A 19918-nucleotide genomic window follows, 5' to 3' on the forward strand; every position below is an offset into this window, starting at 1 on the left:
ATAAATTGCACAACAACTATTGCAGTCCAATTTCTCCTGTTACCCTTGTGAAAATAAAAACTTGGGGGCTACAATATCTTTTTTGTGAAAAAAAATATATTTTTTATTTTCACGACTCTGCATTCTAAACTTCTGTGAAGCACTTGGGCATTCAAAGTTCTCACCACACATCTAGATAAGTTCCTTGGGGGGTCTAGTTTCCAAAATGGGGTCACTTGTGGAGGGTTTCTACTGGTTAGGTACATCAGGGGCTCTCCAAACACGACATGGCGTCCGATCTCAATTCCAGCCAATTCTACATTGAAAAAGTAAAACGGCACTCTTTCTCTTCCAAGCTCTGCGGTGCGCCCAAACAGTGGTTTACCCCTACATATTGGGTATCGACGTACCCAGGAGAAATTGCACAACAACTTTAGTGGTCTAATTTCTCCTGTTACCCTTGTGAAAATAAAAATTTGTGGGCAAAAAGATCATTTTTGTAGAAAAAATGCAATTTTTTTTTTTTCACGGCTCTACGTTATAAACTTCTGTGAAGCACATGGGGGTTCAAAGTGCTCACCACACATCTAGATATGCTCCTTAAGGGGTCTAGTTTCCAAAATGGTGTCACTTGTGGGGAGTTTCCACTGTTTAGGCACATCAGGGGCTCTCTAAACGTGACATGGCGTCCGATCTCAATTCCAGCCAATTCTGCATTGAAAAAGTCAAACGGCGCTCCTTCACTTCTAAGTTCTGCGGTGCGCCCAAAAAGTGGTTTACCCCCACATATGGGGTATTGGCGTATTCAGGAGAAATTGCGTAACAAAATTTATGGTTACATTTCTGTTTTTACACTTGTGAAAATAAAAAAAATGGTTCTGAATTAAGAGGTCTGCAAAAAAAAGTTAAATGTTCATTTTTTCCTTCCACATTGTTTCAGTTCCTGTGAAGCACGTAAAGGGTTAATAAACTTCTTGAATGTGGTTTTGAGAACCTTGAGGGGTGTAGTTTTTAGAATGGTGTCACACTTCATTATTTTCTATCATATAGACCCCTCAAAATGACTTCAAATGTGATGTGGTCCCTAAAAAAAATGGTGTTGTAAAAATGAGAAATTGCTGGTCAACTTTTAACCCTTATAACTCCCTAACAAAAAAAAATTTTGTTTCCAAAATTGTGCTGATGTAAAGTAGACATGTGGGAAATGTTATCTATTAACTATTTTTTGTGACATCTCTCTCTGATTTAAGGGCATAAAAATACAAAGTTTGAAAATTGCAATATTTTAAAAATTTGACATTTCCGTTTTTTTCATAAATAATCGCAAGTAATATCGAAGAAATGTTACCACTATCATGAAGTACAATATGTCACGAAAAAACAATCTCAGAATCAGCGGGATCCGTTGAAGCGTTCCAGAGTTATAACCTCATAAAGTGACAGTGGTCAGAATTGCAAAAATTGGCTCGGTCATTAAGTACCAAATTGGCTCTGTCACTAAGTCTACGTTCACATTAGCGTCGCGTCGCCGACGCACGGAAAAACACGCGCGTTTTGCGACGCGTGCGTCGTTTTTGACGAAAATCGGACGCACAGAAAATGCTACATGTAGCGTTTTCTTGCGTCCGACGCTAGCGTCGGAAACTACGCACGTAGTGAAAAACGCCACCAAAACAACGCACGCGTCCCCTATGTTAAACATAGGGGCGCGTCGCCGACGCAACAGCGACGCACATTAGCGTAACGCTAATGTGAACATAGCCTAAGGGGTTAATGGGAAACGTGTGAATGTTTTTGAGTAGCTTAGGCCTTTGTGTGGAAAGCTTAAGGAGACTTATCTAAAGCGAAAGGAGGCTCTACAAAGTACTGACTTTAAGGGGGTGAATAGTTATGCACACTGAAGTTTTCAGTTATTTTGTCCTATTTGTAGTTTGCTTCACAATAAATAGAAAACCAAATGTTCACAGTTTTCGGCATGTTCTTTACATGAACTGATGCACACTCAAAAAAAACTAGTGAGATTGCAAAATGCCAAAGAATGCAAAGGTTGTGAACACTTTTAGGCTATGTTCACACTTTGCAGATTCCACTGCAGGTTTTTCCGCAGCAGAATTCCAAAATCCGCAGTGAAAACCCATCGCGGTTTTTACTGCGGATTTATCGCGGTTTTTACTGCGTTTTCTTCTGCGGATTTTCATCTGCAGTTTTCTATTGGAGCAGGTGAAAATCCGCAGAAAAGAAGTGACATGCTGCGGAATGTAATCCGCAGCGTTTCCGCGCGGATTTTTCTGCAGCATGTGCACAGCGTTTTTTGTTTCCCATAGGTTTACATTGTAATGTAAACTCATGATAAACTGCTGCGGATCCGCAGCGGTCAAATCCGCTGCGGATCCGCAGCAAAATCCGCAAAGTGTGAATATAGCCTTACAAGCCAGTATATCTAGATGCTGATTTATTCTCCAGTGATCAAAAAATAGATATTTTTGTGTTTCAACTTATGATTTTAAAGTAAGAAGAAGAGCCCTACACAGTTAATTAGCTCCATTTTTTTTCTCATTTTTTTTTGTTTTCATAAAGGAAAAAGTAGGTGGTGTCCTGAATTACTGCAACCCTTTTCTTCTTGGTGGCTGTTGCCCACTTCAGCAGAAGTTACATAGATGGGAAATTTATAAGATGTGTTTTATAGACAGTTGTCAGCTAATAAAGTCCTGTGATCACAGCAGCATCAGCACTGATTCTATACAGGCAGTCTTTCGCTTCACTAAGGTACATGAAGGTCTTAAAGCACACATTAATTATCCATTGATCAGAACACAAGGTAATTAAATTGTAAACGTGTCATGGCCGCTTTAAATGGAATCTGTTATGATGTCCTAACCAAATAATGACTAAGAACTATTCACCATAAATGAGTTTCAAAGTATTAAACAATGGGGTGAGCATAAAGAAGGTATTGACTATTACTCTTTCATTGAAATACAGCATGTATTTTAGATGATCCTTTATAGATTGAATCTAAAATTGGGATGTGCTTTTATTTTTAGCCTCCCTGTTTGGCCCCATTATATCATACTGATGCTATATTGTAAAAATGAGTATTATGGGTTACACTATTTTGCCTGCTAAAATGTTTCCTGTCTGAAGAGACGCCAAATGGAGCCACTAGATGGCGTTTGCAATTAGAAAAATCATATTGAAATGAATGAGATTGTTGAGCAAACACATGAGTCTGAAGGCGCCTCAGAGAGCTGACCGTAATCTGAATTATCTGTTTAGCACAGCATGTGTCTATACCATAAAACTTTTTTATAACCAAATTCTCATAAGGATGAACAGCGGGTGGGATTTATCTCTATCCATCTGCACTTTTTACTAGGGGAAAATCTCTGAAGTTTGTTTCATAATTTACTGTGTGAAGAGAATGCAACTTTTGTATCACCATTGGCCTATTTTTCCCAGACTATATAGTTTGGGGAATCTATTAATTTGCAATAAGATCATAATCGTCATCATCATCAGGGCAGTTGCTGAGCTCCGTTCTGTTGCTATCTCCCTTTAAAATTCATACGGAGCATTTTTTGCAAATATGGTGGATTAAAGGGGGTTGCCCACAACTGGATAGCCCCAGTTAATCAATTCCGGTGCCTGTTTAAAATAAAAACAGTAGTTACTCTCCTTCAGCAGCGCAGATCCAGCGATGTCTGTTGCCAGCAGTGAGGTGAACTGTTGTCACGTCCAGCCAATGAGCGTCCGCTCAGTGGCTGCAGCTAATCAATATTCTGTTAGGGTAGACGTCTGCTCTAATGAAATACTAAAGGCTGCAGCTGGCAAACAGCTTCCCAATGTTGAATCACTGCAAGGAATAGCAGTGCGGACATGGCTGCAATGGCTCCGCTGCAGGAAATGAGTATACACTGATTTTATTTTTTTTAATTTGGCTGCTGAATTGAGCTAGGGTTGTGCATTTGTGGACAACCTCTTCTGCCGTTGAGATAATTCTGACTATAATATTTATAAAGTTGTGAGCTTTAAAGGGACACTGTCACCTGGATTTGGAGGGAACAATCTTCAGCCATGGAGGCGGGGTTTTGGGGTTTTTGATTCACCCTTTCCTTACCCGCTGGCTGCATGCTGGCTGCAATATTGGATTGAAGTTCATTTTCTGTCCTCCGTAGTACATGCCTGCACAAAGCAATCTTGCCTTGCGCAGGCGTGTACTATGGAGGACAGAGAATGAACTTCAATCCAATATTGCAGCCAGCATGCAGCCAGCGGGTAAGGAAAGGGTGAATCAAACACCCGAAAACCCCGCCTCCATGGCTGAAGATTGTTCCCTCCAAATCCAGGTGACAGTGTCCCTTTAAGTATTGTCATATGAAAAAGGTATATGGTTCCTTTTAAAGTGGGGAAAAAACAGCTTACTATCTCTATGAATGTGCCTTAAGTCACCTGAGCCATCATGGGCCTTAGGCCGATTTCACACATCAGTTTTTTTTTACGGTACTGGAAAAAAACACTGCCGGAGAGGAGTGTCTGTGTGTATAATACTTGCAGCACATGTGTGGAAACCGTGTGCTGCATCTGTACCACACGGATGGGCGACTATTATTCAAATCGGCCTACACCTGCTGCCGCTAGTAACAGTGAGCACATGAGCAGCTAATGGGAGTATTCATCAGCCGGCTCCTGCACTGTAAATATATAAATAATTAAAAAAACAAACAAAAAAAAACTGGCATGAGTTCCCCTCTATTTTCTATAACCAGCCAGGCAAAACTCACAGCTGTCTGCTTCAGCAAGGCTGGTTATTTGGGCAGCTGCAGGCTGCTACTGTTAGGCTGGGGGGCCTTGTATCAACGACCCTTGTCAAAAATGATGGAGGCAATGCCATTATTTTAAATTATTTAAATAATTAAAAACCTGTTGGGACCCCTCTATTCTTGATAGCTTGGCTGGTTATAGAAAATATATATGGGAACCCACCCCGGGTTTTTCATTTATAGTGCAGACAGCAGATGAGGAATACTATCATCAACTGCTCCTGCTTTCACGGTTATTAGCGACAGCAGGTGTAGGCTGATGGGAGTAATAGTCCCATCAGCCACTGCCTGCTGTCATTGTCACATGAATACAACTCTCATCATTCTCCCCTGCTTGCGCCGACTGCCGGCAGAGCAGGGGAGAATGATGAAAGCTGTCTTCATCACCCGGCGCCAGGGAACAGTGCTTACTGTACTGCTTCTTCCCTGGTGGTGGTGCTTGTCACAAGGATGACATCCATGTGTGTGATCCAAGTACACAAGTGTGGGATGTTTTGCAGCCCATTCCGACGGTAAAAAATGGACATGCCAGCGTGTTTTGCCAATGGACACACTGTCTGTGGAAACACTGACGTGCGCAGACCTATTCACTTGAATGGGTCAACGTGTCAGTGTCTCTGGGACGTGTGAAAACTGTCACCACACTTGACAGTCATTTTAATCAATAGATCTTGGAACAATAATTGCTTCCCCAATTGGATGTGTTTAAATAAAATGTTACTGTCCTGAGATCATATAAATGTTCCCCTGCTGTGTATTGTGTAATGTCTGTCCTTGCAGGAACATGGTCTGATCATACCACAGCTCCTGGGCAGGGGAGGAGGCAAAATAGTACACAGCTATCACAGCACTTTTTTTTTTTTTTTTTTTTGAGGTAAAAACATGGTTTAAAAACAGTCAAGGAAATGTTTTACCTTACAAAAAGTATCATCTGCAAATCCCATGCTGTGCTGTCTGTAGAATTTTTTTTTTGTTTTTGCTCCTCCCTCCCTCCACCTGCCCAGGAGCTGTGGTATGATCAGATCATGTTCCTGCATGGTCAGACACAGCCATTACACAGTACACAGCGGGGGCACATTTATAAGATTCTCAGGACAGGAACATTTTATTTAAACACATCTAATTGTCAAAAATTTTCCAAGATTAATTGATTAAAATTAACTTTTGTTTGTGGGAAATCCCCTTTCCGACCTTAGACGTATCGATATGTTCCAGGTCGCCTGGTACGTATCGACCTATATATGGATATGTCATATATTTAATCCGGCACCGCGACCGGAGTCAATGTGCTAGCATTATAATTCTGGCGCCATCTTACCTCGAGGTATATGGCGCTGTCATCTTCGGTGAGTGGTGACTCCCCCGTAACTACGATAGCTGTGATTTGGCTGTTCAATTCTGAACAGCCAATCGCAGTGTTTTTCAGTGTTTCATGCAATCAGATTGCCTGAAACACTGATGTCCAGCCTAGGATCAGTGCTGTAAGAGCACTGATCATAGGCTTGTGCTTGGCTACGCCAGGATCCCCAGGGCCAGGTCTGATTGGTGCGATCGACGATGACATCGATTGCACCAATCAGAGCGCACAGACGTTCTGTGACCGCCCTATACTTCCTTATTCTAGCTTTTGATTTGTACAGGGCGGTCACTCTGTCCATCTGTGTGCTGTGCTAGGCCTTGTGGTGGCTCAGAAGCCTGTGACATCACAGATCCTGCTGCTGCCTGTTCTCTTGCTCCTGCTGAAAAAAGATGTAAGAAGACTCCCTGAACCTTGCCTGATCTCTCCTCATCCACCCAAATCCCCCTCTACACGCTCCACCCCCTCTCCTTGTACACCTCTCCCCACCCAGCGCTGATTAGGACTTGATTGCTTGATTTTTGGCAGCTTTTTCTTCTTCGTGGGTCCTGCAGTGGCCGAGCGCTGATCAGTGATGCAGATCACCGATTAACGTCCGTGGTCGCTATTTCAGGACTTTTTTTTTTTGTCCCTGTCCATTTTTTCTCCCCTCCCCCTTTGCGTTACCTCCGCGTGTGCATCCGGAAGCTGCTGAACGTTGATCAGTGATGCAAATCACTGGTCTGCACTTGTGCTCGCTGTTTTGAACACCTTTTTTTTTCCCCGGACTATTTTTCTTCCCCCTTTCCCCACCCCCTACACCAACTGCATTCCTCGAGGGCTGCAAACAGGTCATGTTTTCAGGATTTCCTTGCAATTTAATCACATGCAGAGAATGATTCCAGCACCTTGTGCAATGCTAAGGAAATCTTGAAAACGCGCATGGTTTGAGGCCCTCGACGAATGCAGTTTGATACCCCTGCCCTAAACCTCCTTTTCACCACTTTGTGTGTGCGTCCTACAGCCACAGAGCCACTGATCAAAGATGAACTACTGATTTGGCACCAGTGCTTGTTTTTGGCCAGGACTTTTTTTTTCCTGTCTTAATTTTTTTATCCCCTTTTTGCACCACATCTGTGCAATCTGTCCTACAGCCGTTGAGCACTGATGATTTAAGCACATCACTGACCGACCTCCAGTTGCTGTTTTTTTTTTTTTTCTTTAGAAAAAAGATACTATTTTACACACACACACTTTGGTACTCACATAATCATCACATAAGTAAAAACAAATGTCCCTCTCGGTATTCAGTGGAGGAGGCATATGCTTTCTTTGCCTCCGACACTGACATTGAGGGAGAGGGTCCCCCTTCCTTTATTTTTCCTCCTCATCCTCCGGTGCTACCGAACCACCACTAAAGACTCCCCAGGACAGAAACTGAACCAGTGCCCACTTTTCCTGACCCTATATGGACCCCCCTGGAGACTGAGCCACTGATTACTGATTTTGTGGTGCAATCGGGAATCAAATTTGACACCACTGGCCTCACAGTCATAGACATTTTTCAAAGTCTCTTTCCCTGAGGATTTTGTAAACCTCATGGTTTGCTAAACAAATTTGTACGCCAAGCAATTTTTGGCATAAAACCACCCCTCATCAATTTCTAATTGGTCTCCTTAGACTGTATTTCGGCCGGTCCCCAAAGAGACATCTATGTGGATAACTTTTATACCAGCATCCGACTGTTCAAGTCCCTCTCTGCACAAGGTCCAGCATCCTGCCGTACTGTCTGCAAAAAATCAGAGCGGCCTCCCTAAGACACTAAATTGTGCAACTGTTCGGAAAAGGTGAAAGTAGAGCCCAATCTAGCGACATCATGCTGGTGGTCAAGTACATGAACAAGGGATGTCCTTTTTCTTGACAACCATACATGGTGAAGGCAGCACCCCCCAGCACTGTACGAGGTACCTCTACACAGGTCTGCAAACCAGACTGTGTACTGGGGTACAACAAGTACATAGGGGGAGTTGATTTTGCTGATCAAGTCCTCTAGCTCAGAGGTCCCCAAGTCCAGTCCTCAAGGCCCACCAACAGGTCATGTTTTCAGGATTTCCTTTGCATTGCACAGGTGATGCAATTATTACCTGGGCAAGACTAAGGAAATCCTGAAAACATGACCTGTTGGTGGGCCTTGAGGACTGGAGTTGGGGACCTCTGCTCTAGCTATACAGTGCCATGAGAAAGGCAAAGATGTGGTAAAAGAAGTTGGCCGTGCACATTGTACAGATGGCAATATACAAGAGTTTTGATGCTATCACAGTGTGCAGGCTAGACCGGAACACCGTACCTTCAGCTCAAGGTGGTAATGATCAAGGCCCTAATCTTTGGATATCATGAAGGAGCAGGGCTCAGTAGTTGCACATCTGAAGGTGCTCCAATCGTACCAAGCCAACATTTCCCAGGGGCGGTCCCACAAACCACAAAAAGTAGGTTCGCAACAAAGGTGCCAAGTGTATTACAGAAGGGGAATATGTAAGGATGCCACTTTTCAATGCAACACCTGCTCCGAAAAATCTGGCTTGTGTATAAAAGAATACTTGAGACTGTACATCGCGTTCATGGACTACTATATTCATTTCTGGCTTGCACAACTCATGTATGCCAATCTGATGAATCCTACACAACTCATATATACCAACCTGATGCACTCTACACAACTTACGTATGCTACTACATTCAAAGATTCACATACCAGGAAACAGATCTGTTAAAAAAATGGGGTAACTTGTGGTGCATTTCCACTGTTTAAGTGCATCAGGGGCTCTGCAAATGCAACATGATGCCCGCAGACCATTCCATCAGTCTGCATTGCATAAAAGGGTGATACCTCTCCCTCGCATCAGTTAGCTTCCTATCCTTGAGAAGTGAACCTACAGTTTTGGCGTACCTGAAGAAAGAAGCTATGAAGCACAAAGATAAAAGTTATCCAGGCCTGGCCAGACCGCTACAGGGAGCGGAGGTACTCCTGCCTTGATTTGTGCGGTGTCCTGAAGCCGCCAGCGCTGGGGCCAGTGGGTCTTTCAGTGTGTGCGGGGGAAATTCAGCCGTCACATCTTGCTCCTGGTTTCCGGGCATCCATCTCTGTGCATGCATGGGGTCGCTCCCTGATTTACGTGGATGGCAGGGTCACATGACCGGAAGTGACTTCCGGAAGCTGGAAGGGATACAGGGGTACATGCCAAGGCTGCTTGCCCTTAAAAGGCAATGGAGCGCAGTAAGTAATGCTCCCAGCAGCTTAGGCGGTCCGCTGTAGGTATGAAGGTGCTGGAGGGAGAACCACCACAGAAGCAGCAGCAGCAGCAGCCAGGGAGACAGAGGTGCTGCAGCATGAAGCTTCATCCCGACACAGTGGATGTTCCGGCAGCAGATCTACCCAGCAGAGCAGGAGCTTCTTCGTGGTGGATGAATCTCCATCCTCCAGAGTAAACCCATCATTGGATTTGATCACTCCTTCTAAACTGGTACCTGTGGCTGCATCTGATTGGTAAGTGATCTTTGTGAAAGTTCACTTTGTAATTGGGGTTCCCCTTTTTCTTTATTTAAGAAGGAAAATGCTTCGCTAAGACCAAGCACAGGACTTGCCCAATCTGTAATGAAGATTGGCCCGTCACCTGGCAGAAAAGACTCTGACAATCGTCCATAGAGCAAATGCTATGTGAGGAGCCCCCAAATTTTGCCTCAGAGTTAAAATCTGTGATCCAGATGGAGGTCGAAAGCACCTCTTAAAGGGACACTGTCACCTGAATTTGGAGGGAACAATCTTCAGCCATGGAGGTGGGGTTTTGATTCACCCTTTCCTTACCCGCTGGCTGCATGCTGGCTGCAATATTGGATTGAAGTTCATTCTCTGTCCTCCATAGTACACGCCTGCACAGTGCAAGATTGCCTGGTGCAGGCGTGTACTACGGAGGACAGAGAATGAACTTCAATCCAATATTGCAGCCAGCGGGTAAGGAAAGGGTGAATCAAAAACCCCAAAACCCCGCCTCCATGGCTGAAGATTGTTCCCTCCAAATTCAGGTGACAGTGTCCCTTTAATTCCTCTCTCAGAGGGGTAGTATTGTAAAGGGGACGACCAAACCACAGGTACCTGTGTGCCGGGTCCGGAACTGAAAAGGCTATATCCTCTGTTCCCGGGGGAAGCTTTAGTGAGGTGGACCTTCCTCTGTTGCCTGGGGGAAGCTGGAGTGAGGGAAAACTTCCTCCTGACTGAGGGGGGCTGAGAGATAAAAGGGGAAAGCACGCGCAGCAGAGCAGTTTGGCGCCAACCCAGGGAGAGAAATGCTCCGTCCTGGGAGCACCAGCCACGCGCAGGTCAGCATCCATTGTCTCTTGCCGCCAGCCACAGGGACCAGGGAGTGTGGCGGTCCTGGAGCGTCCGTATAGTGCAGCCCTGCGCTCAAGCACCGCCAACGCTGACAGACTGAGAAAAGACGTTCCGAGCTAGTGAGTACTGTGTGCGTTCTGCCAGAGAGAGATCGGGTGCAGCACCCCACCAGAGAAGCAGCGCACCAGTGGTTGTCAGCTCTTCAGTCTTGGCAAGAGGAGTGCAGCGCGCCCAATAGCTGAGGAAGATCGAGGTGCCGTGTGCTTAGTGGCCGTGTGTGCAGCGCGCGTGCCACAGGGAGAGAGCCGAGTGCTGGATAGACTTGTATAGAACACCTTACCAACATATACTTTCCCACTCACGGGAGACCCTGATTTTGCCAGTTTATATTTGCTGGGCCACATTGGGCTTGTGGCCCGCACCCTTATCTGCCACTGTAGCATATGGACTAGGCACAGCAGAAGGTACTGGAGACTGACCGCTGCTGCCAGAAGATGGGGCATTATTGCCCACAGGACCTTCCTGGAAAAGACCCCATGCCAGCCGTGGTCGGCGCTATTGAGTTCCCAGCAGGAGTTACAATTTGAGGAACTTCTGACACAATTGCTTCACAGGATCTGCCGTTACTAGAAACGTTATTCTTTACTTCCCAATATCCTTTGCCATCTATACTGTTTATTTTACTGTTTAACCCTTTACCTCCCTGCATGGAGTATTCCCCTGTTGTTTAGTCTGTTAACCCTTGCTCTACCTCCTGTCCTTCACTGCATCTTGCTACCTGCTCACAGTATCAAGAAATGAAAATCCAGGAGGAGGTGGCCTGAAACCGGGACCAGTAGTTCAGCTGAAGAACAGAGAGACACTGATTTATCAAACTCTTCTGCATCATCAGAGGAAGATATAAGGAGGGCGCCATTGTTTTCCAGTGGAGGAAACAGTCTAGTTAAGGATGTCCACAATTTCAGTGATAGACCCTTGCCCTGAAAAGTCAGTGCAGAATGTAATGTTTAGTGGGCTTGGACAGATAAAACATAGGTAATTCTCTCTTAATGAGAACATACAATCTCTGATTAAGAGAATGGAATAAACCTGAAAGAAATAACTTCTGTTCTTTATTGGTCGTCCATGACAGCACTACGGAGAGAGGGGATCCGCCCTTCAGGAACAGGAAACCTACAGATACATAAGGGCGGCACCTCTCCCACGCATCAGTTGGTTTCCTGTTCCTGGAGGACAGGATTCCCTTCAGATATGACTTCGTTCACCTATCAATACCCAGGCCGGCTGTCCGACCCAGGTAGCGAGGGGGTCTCCTACTTTGGGCAGTGCGGGTCCCTGGAAGCGCCACGGTGGGTCCGGGTAGGACTCCACGACAGTGAGTGGTGCAGAGTGGAGCGGCATCTGGAGGAGGTCCGTCCCCAGAGGCCAGCGAGGTGAGTATGTCTCCCCCTGGGGTCCGTTCACCCTCCTGGGCCTCGGTCTTCCCCGCCCCTGGTCCTCGTCGGTTCGGTGTGGTGCAGGCTTCCGGGAGCGCCCTGTGTGCTCCTTTCGGTTCAGGGGGGCCGGAGTCAGGGGTCGGACGCCTGCTTCTGCCGCGATCGCAGCTGTGCTGCGGCCGCAGGCGGCGATGGTATAGCGGCTGGGTGGTCCGGCGGCACCGTCCATAGCTTCCGGGTGCGTCCCTGAGCGCACAGCCCGATACCGGAAGTGACAAGCAGGGGGCGGGGCCAGGACCGGAAACCAAACCGCAGCCGGCTTTTTGCTGAGAATGCCGCTGTCCTGCATGCGGCGGGGGTGGGGAGGGAGCGATTGGAGGCGGAGGGGGGTGGAGCAGGGATCTGCACATGGGGGGGTGGATTTGGCCACGCACCTGCACATGTTCCGGATCCGGGGGAAGGGCTATATATAGCCGTACAGAGCGCTGCAGGGCTGCTTGTGAGCCCATCTGCAGCTATGGATGAGCCGGAAGCTACCGTCGGTCTGCTGGAGCAGGAGCAGGACAGAGCCTCGGAGAGGTCCCATGCGAACCCCCAGCTGAAGACCCGCGGACGCAGTAACCAACCCAGTCGCAGATCTAAACAGAAGGATCTGGACTGACCCCCCAGTAATCCGGTACCAACGCTACTGCCTGGGTAAGAGATCTTCGTGAACGTACCCTGATGCAGTCTTTTCCTATGTTTATTTCCATAGGGGAAAAAATGCGCTGGTAAGGTAAAAAACAAGGAGTGTGCACTATGCGCTTGCCCTTTGCCAGACGCCTACCCTAAAAGACTTTCAGTCAGTCGTGTGTGCGACAGACGGTAGGGAATAGATTGATGGGAACACTGTATAGCGGTAGCACCGGATAAATTACATAGCCTTTTTCTTCGCTCCCATAGGTGGCGGAACAGTCTCCTGATTTTACATCAAACCTTAGGGAGATTATCAGGAAGGAGGTGAAAGATTCCCTGAAATCCCTGTCCCGGGGGGAGCCTTCCAAAAGAAGAAGGGAGCCTAGTGCCTCAGATTCGGATTCGTCCGCTGGCCCTAGAAGGGAGAATGACTCAGACACCTCTGTCTCCTCGGTGTCCTCTTCAGAAGAGGATTCTAATCGTTTCTGTTTCCAGCTGGACCAGATGGACAAACTGATTAAATCAGTTAGATCCACCATGGGGGTGGCTGACGAAAGGCCAGAACTTTCAGCGCAGGACCTAATGTTTGGCGGTCTAGACCCAAAAAAGCGTAGGTCATTTCCGCTTAATGACAAGGTTCAGAACCTTATCAAAAGGGAATGGAAAAAGCCAGAGAAAAAAGGCTCCTTTCCACCAGCCTTTAAACGTAGATATCCCCTGGTGAACACATGGGATAAGGCACCGAAATTGGACGCAGCGGTGGCTAAGGTGTCTAAAAAATCATCTATTCCCTTTGATGACATGGCTTCCCTAAAGGATCCTCTCGATAAGAAGGCTGACTCATTTCTTAAAGGGACATGGGAGATGTCAGCGGGTGCCCTAAGACCTGCAGTAGCTGCGACATGTGCAGCCAGATCAATGATGGTCTGGCTCGATCAACTAGGGTCCAAATTGGAAAAGGGAGTCTCCAGAGAATCTATGTTAAAATTCCTGCCAACAATTCAGAATGCCGCTGCCTTTCTCGCGGACGCATCTGCAGATTCTGCAAGAATGGTGGCTAGAGCGGCAGGATTATCAAATGCGGCACACAGGGCCCTATGGCTGAAATGTTGGCCGGGTGACCTTCAATCCAGATCCCGTCTGTGCTCTATACCATGCGAAGGGAAATACCTGTTCGGTCCAGTCCTAGATGACCTGCTGGACAAAGCCGGAGACGAGAAGAAGAAATTTCCCAGTCTACCGACCACTTCTTACAGGCGTCCCTTCGCAGGGAAAAGGTTCTTTCGAAGGAGACCAGCTAGAGACCAGAGCAGATGGGACGATAAAAAGAAGAAAGGTACTGGATTTATGTTTGGAGGTGGGGGACATCAGGAGCCATCCTGTGAGGTCAAAAAACCACCCCAATGACTAGTCGCCCCGGTGAGAGGTAGACTATCTGCCTTCTACCCGGCCTGGTCCAAAATCTCCAGTAGCGATTAGATTTTGGGAATAATAGCTACGGGTCTGCGGCTAGAGTTCTCCTCTATCCCTCAGAATTTTTTCAGAATTACGCCACTCGGGTCCTCTCCAGCAGAACAGGCGGCCCTGGAAACGGAAGTTCACGACCTGCTCGATAAGTATGTCCTATCGGAGGTTCCGGAAGGAGAACAGGGTAGAGGATTCTACTCTCCTCTATTCCTGATACGTAAACCTGACGACTCCTTCAGAACAATTATTAATCTTAGGGCTCTTAATTTCCTGACCGTACAATCATTTAAAATGGAGACTATTAACACCGCAATAAAGCTACTGTTTAAAAACTGCTTTATGGTAGTATTGGATTTAAAGGACGCCTATTACCATATCCCCATTTATGCAGGACACCAGCGATTTCCTGAGGGTGGCGGTGCGGTTGGATGGAGTAGTCAGACACTTCCAGTATAGGGCCCTCCCCTTTGGTATATCGGTCACCCCTCGGGTGTTTACCAAGGTAATGGCTGAAGTTATGGCACACCTACATGAGTCTGACATTCTAATAATCCCCTACCTGGATGATCTCCTTATCGTGGGTAAAATGGCGGATCACTGTCTGGAACAGTTACATAAAGTAATGTCTGCCCTGGAGCATCTAGGGTGGATGCTAAATGTTAAAAATCACGGTTACAGCCCATGACGGTGCAGCGATTTTTAGGCCTGACCCTGGATTCCCAGGTTCAGGAATGCCGTTTGCCTCACGAGAAAATTGATCACCTACACCTTCAGGTGCTGAATGCCTCTAAAAACCCCACTATGTCCCTTAGAACAGAGGTCCCCAACTCCAGTCCTCAAGGCCCACCAACAGGTCATGTTTTCAGGATTTCCTTAGTCTTGCCCAGGTAATAATTGCATCACCTGTGCAATGCAAAGGAAATCCTGAAAACATGACCTGTTGGTGGGCCTTGAGGACTGGAGTTGGGGACCTCTGCCTTAGAAGAGCCATGTCTCTGTTAGGCTCTCTCTCATCCTGTATTCCAGCGGTCCAATGGGCCCAGTATCATACGAGGATACTTCAGGGCGAGGTGCTGTCACAACAAGAAAGGTTGGGGGATGTCTGGAGAGCCTCCTGACCCTATCCCAAGACGCTATTGTTTCCTTCGAATGGTGGCTAGACTAAAGGTACCGTCACACTTAGCGACGCTGCAGCGATACCGACAACGATCCGGATCGCTGCAGCGTCGCTGTTTGTTCGCTGGAGAGCTGTCACACAGACAGCTCTCCAGCGACCAACGATGCCGGTAACCAGGGTAAACATCGGGTAACTAAGCGCAGGGCCGCGCTTAGTAACCCGATGTTTACCCTGGTTATCATCCTAAAAGTAAAAAAAAACAAACGCTACATACTTAACCTAACGCTGTCTGTCCTCCAGCGCTGTGCTCTGCTCTCCTCCTGCACTGGCTGTGAGCACAGCGGCCGGAAAGCAGAGCGGTGACGTCACCGCTCTGCTTTCCGGCTGACCGACGCTCACAGCCAGTGCAGGAGGAGTGCAGAGCACAGCGCTGGAGGACAGACAGCGGTAGGTAAGTATGTAGCGTTTGTTTTTTTTTACTTTTAGGATGGTAACCAGGGTAAACATCGGGTTACTAAGCGCGGCCCTGCGCTTAGTTACCCGATGTTTACCCTGGTTACCAGTGAAGACATCGCTGAATCGATGTCACACACGCCGATTCAGCGATGTCTGCTGGGAGTCCAGCGACCAAATAAAGTTCTGGACTTTCTTCCCCGACCAGCGACAGCACAGCAGGGGCCTGATCGCTGCTGCCTGTCACACTGGACGATATCGCTAGCGAGGACGCTGCAACGTCACGGATCGCTAGCGATATCGTCTAGTGTGACGGTACCCTAAGAGAACCTGTCCACAGGGGTCACCTGGGAATATAATGTAACTCGTATAGACACCTCAGACGCTAGCCCTTCTGGGTGGGGGGCTCACATGGGGGATATATTGGTCCAGGGGCTTTGGGATCAGTGTCAGATGGAAATGTCCTCCAACCTGAAGGAGTTAACGGCAGTGGAACAGGCAGTTAAAACACTCCTTGTCTATCTACAGGGCCACCACGTGAGGGTATTCTCAGACAATCGGGTCACCGTGGCATATATAAACCACCAAGGCGGGACCCGTTCCAAATCCCTAATGTGCGTAGCAGATCGTCTGTTCCAGCTAGCAGAGCAACATCTTCTCTCATTGACGGCTCTTCACATAAGAGGAGCAGAAAACACTATGGCGGATTTCTTAAGCCGCAACACATTGAGGCAGGGAGAGTGGTCCCTGAACGGCTCCATCTTCAACCTCATCGTGGAAAGGTGGGGTCAACCGGAGGTAGACCTGTTTGCCACAAAAGAAAACAGGAAAGTGACACAATTCTGCTCTCTGAACCCCAGAGAAAATCCTCTGTCAGTAGACGCCCTCCTCATAGACTGGAACTTCAGGCTAGCCTACGCCTTTCCTCCCCTCTCTCTACTTCCTCCGGTGGTGAGGAAAATTAGGAAGGACAAGGCCACAGTGATAGTAATTGCCCCCTTCTGGCCCAGGAGGATGTGGTTTCCATGCCTAAAGGCTATGTCAATATCCGACCCATGGGTCTTGCCACCCATCCCGGATCTCCTATCCCAGGGCCCAGTCTACCATCCTCGGGCAGTTGGCCTTCATCTGACGGCGTGGATTTTGAGCGGGCGCTGTTAAAGGATAGGGGGTTCTCTCCGGGCCTCATTAACACTCTGCTGAAGAGCAGAAAAATAATCACCACAAAAATTTGTCAGGATCTGGAAGAGATTTCTTCAGAACTCGGGGGTAATAGCTGGTCAGTCAATACCGATAGACCAGATTTTGGAATTCTTACAGAAGGGGTTAAATATGGGGCTATCCCCAAATACTCTTAAAGTGCAGGTATCAGCCTTAGGGGCCCTCTTTGGCTGCAACATTGCTGAGAATTACTGGGTCAGCAGATTCATCAGGGCGACAAAACGGTATAGGCCAATGGTGAAGAACAGGGTCATGCTATGGGACCTGAACCTAGTCCTCTCAGCCATGACAGAGGCCCCATTTGAGCCAATTTCTTCAGCCTCTGTTAAAAATCTATCTCTTAAAGTAGCCTTCCTGGTGGCCCTAACATCGGCGCGTAGGATAGGCGACATCCAAGCATTATCCAGGGTTCCCCCTTACATGCAGCTTAGGGATGATAGAGTGATACTATCCCCTGATCCAGCATATCTTCCTAAAGTAGTGTCCAGATTCCACAGAACACAGGAAATAGTTCTTCCATCTTTCCTCCCCAATCCTACTAACGATAAGGAAAGGAAGCTACACACTTTAGATGTAAAAAGATGTATCCTGGAATATCTAGCAGTAACTGATCCCTGGAAGATAGATAACACCCTATTTGACTCCTATCAGGGTAGTAGGAAAGGTCATAGAGCATCGAAATCTACATTAGCTAGATGGATCAGGGAAGCTATCTTGCTGGCATACATCTCAAAGGGCAAGCCGGCGCCTGAAGGTCTAAAAGCGCATTCCACTAGAGCTATGGCGGCTTCGTGGGCGGAAAGATTGGAGGTGTCTATCGACCAAATTTGTAAGGCTGCTACTTGGTCTTCTCCAAACACATTCTATAACCACTATAGATTGAACCTGGGTGCCTCTTCTGACCTCTCTTTTGGTGTAAGGGTGCTGCAAGCTGTAGTCCCTCCCTAGTTAGGTACTCTCTGTAATTCTCTCCGTAGTGCTGTCATGGACGACCGATAAAGTCTTAGTTACTCACCGGTTAACGGTGTTTTTCGGAGTCCATGACAGCACCTGTACATACCCTCCCGTCTTCTTAAGTTCTGGGTGTACACCTCTTCCTTTGTTTATATAATTCACGGGTAGTGAATAGTTAGTTATTGTATCATTGTTTATTATGTATGCTATTAACCTTGGTGGTCCTCTTGTGCTCTGTAAACCAACTGATGCGTGGGAGAGGTGCCGCCCTTATGTATCTGTAGGTTTCCTGTTCCTGAAGGGCGGATCCCCTCTCTCCGTAGTGCTGTCATGGACTCTGAAAAACACCTTTAACTGGTGAGTAACTAAGACTTTCACTCAAAAGGAAATATCTTTTTGAGGATCTAGCATCCACGTCTTCGGACAAAGTCCCGAAGTTAGAAGTTGCTATTGCTAAAACTTCCAGGAAATGTGCCCTTCCCTTTAAAGACATTGGCTGTATTAAAGGATCCACTAGATAAAATATAAGATTCCTTCCTTAAGGGTTCCTGGGAAGCATCAGGGTCAGTCTAAGACATGCTATAGCAGCAACCTGAACAGCTAGGTCATTAACCCCTTTCTGCCATCGGACGGAATAGTACGTCCAATGGCAGAACCCCTGCTTTGATGCAGGCTCCGGCGATGATGAATCGCGATCCGGCTGCGCCTATTAACTAGTTAAATGCTGCTGTCAAACTCGGACATATGGTACATATGACCAGGTTTTAAATACATCAGATAGGGATTACATACATTAGTTAGGACTGCTCTGATATGGGTATACCTTGTCGTTTGGTAGAGCGGCTTAATATACATTTTTTGCAAAAAACGTATCGACCAAATACCGTTTTTTCCATCTTTTTACTAGCACTTGCTGTCCACTGTGATTTTTTTGCAACAGAGTGTTTTTGGTTTTACTGTGCTTTTTTGTGTTTTCAAGTCTCTTGGTGGTGTGAACATGTCTCTACGGGCTTGTTCACTGTGTGCGCAGCTCATGTGTTCTGGTTTCACATAATTGTTTTCTTGTGTCCACAAGACTGGGGAGGCCTCCACCCCTCTTTTTTGAGCTGTGCGCACAGGAGCCGTTCTGTCCAGCGTGTCCACATGGACATTCCTTTTCTGAATCCTGCTCATACAGGTATTGTACATATGACCAGGTTTTAAATACATCAGATAGGGATTACATACATTAGTTAGGACTGCCCTGATATGGGTATACCTTGACGTTTGGTAGAGCGGCTTAATATACATTTTTTGCAAAAAACGTATCGACCAAATACCCTGTTTTTTCCATCTTTTTACTAGCACTTGCTGTCCACTGTGATTTTTTTTGCAACAGTGTTTTTGGTTTTACTGTGCTTTTTTGTGTTTTCCAGTCCCAAACTTTGTTGTGACTCCTCTGCGGTCCTCTCCAGAAGAACAACTGATGAACCGTCCTGGGGAAAGGTTTAGCGGCAGAGAAAAGATGTAAGGGAAAGCGTTGCCAAGTAGATTGACTGTGCCCTGGATAATTCAGAGTTAAGTAAAGAAGTTAAAGTGAAGCCGAACTGTGACTCTTTAATTGCGGAGCCGTCTGTAGGGAATACACTCTCGTGTCGGGTAATCCTAGATGACACAACGAAGCAGCACTGAGGTACTCGGAGAAGAAAACATGATCTTGTCCTGGGAGGGGTCAGGGGGTGATGCAGGGGTTACTGTCAGCCATGACAGCAGCCCTGGCCCTGCTGTCCTACACTTGGCATAGTCAGCAGGATCTCACTGCCCCATATGGCAGTGAAGCCGAAGCGGCAGAAAAGACTGTAACTACAGTTAGGTCCATATATATATTTGGACAGATACAACATTTTTCTAATTTTGGTTATAGACATTACCACAATGAATTTTAAACAAAACAATTCAGATGCAGATGAAGTTCAGACTTTCAGCTGTCATTTGAGGGTATCCACATTAAAATTGGATGAAGGGTTTAGGAGTTTCAGCTCCTTAACATGTGCCACCCTGTTTTTAAAGGGACCAAAAGTAATTGGACATATT

General features: G+C 46.8%; 1 long non-coding RNA gene across 2 annotated transcripts in view; it reads left to right on the forward strand.

Annotated features, from left to right (window-relative positions):
• Positions 1 to 9334: 9334 nt before the first annotated feature.
• The window catches only part of LOC138664998 (uncharacterized), a 31938-nt gene continuing 21354 nt past the window's right edge, over positions 9335 to 19918 (forward strand). For both annotated transcript variants that reach the window (XR_011318411.1, XR_011318410.1), the window contains exons 1-2: positions 9335 to 9679; positions 19261 to 19517. This is a non-coding gene — a long non-coding RNA (uncharacterized lncRNA). The remainder of the gene's footprint in view (positions 9680 to 19260; positions 19518 to 19918) is intronic.

The sequence above is a fragment of the Ranitomeya imitator genome, chromosome 2 (assembly GCF_032444005.1).
Source record: "Ranitomeya imitator isolate aRanImi1 chromosome 2, aRanImi1.pri, whole genome shotgun sequence".
Lineage (NCBI taxonomy): Eukaryota > Metazoa > Chordata > Amphibia > Anura > Dendrobatidae > Ranitomeya > Ranitomeya imitator.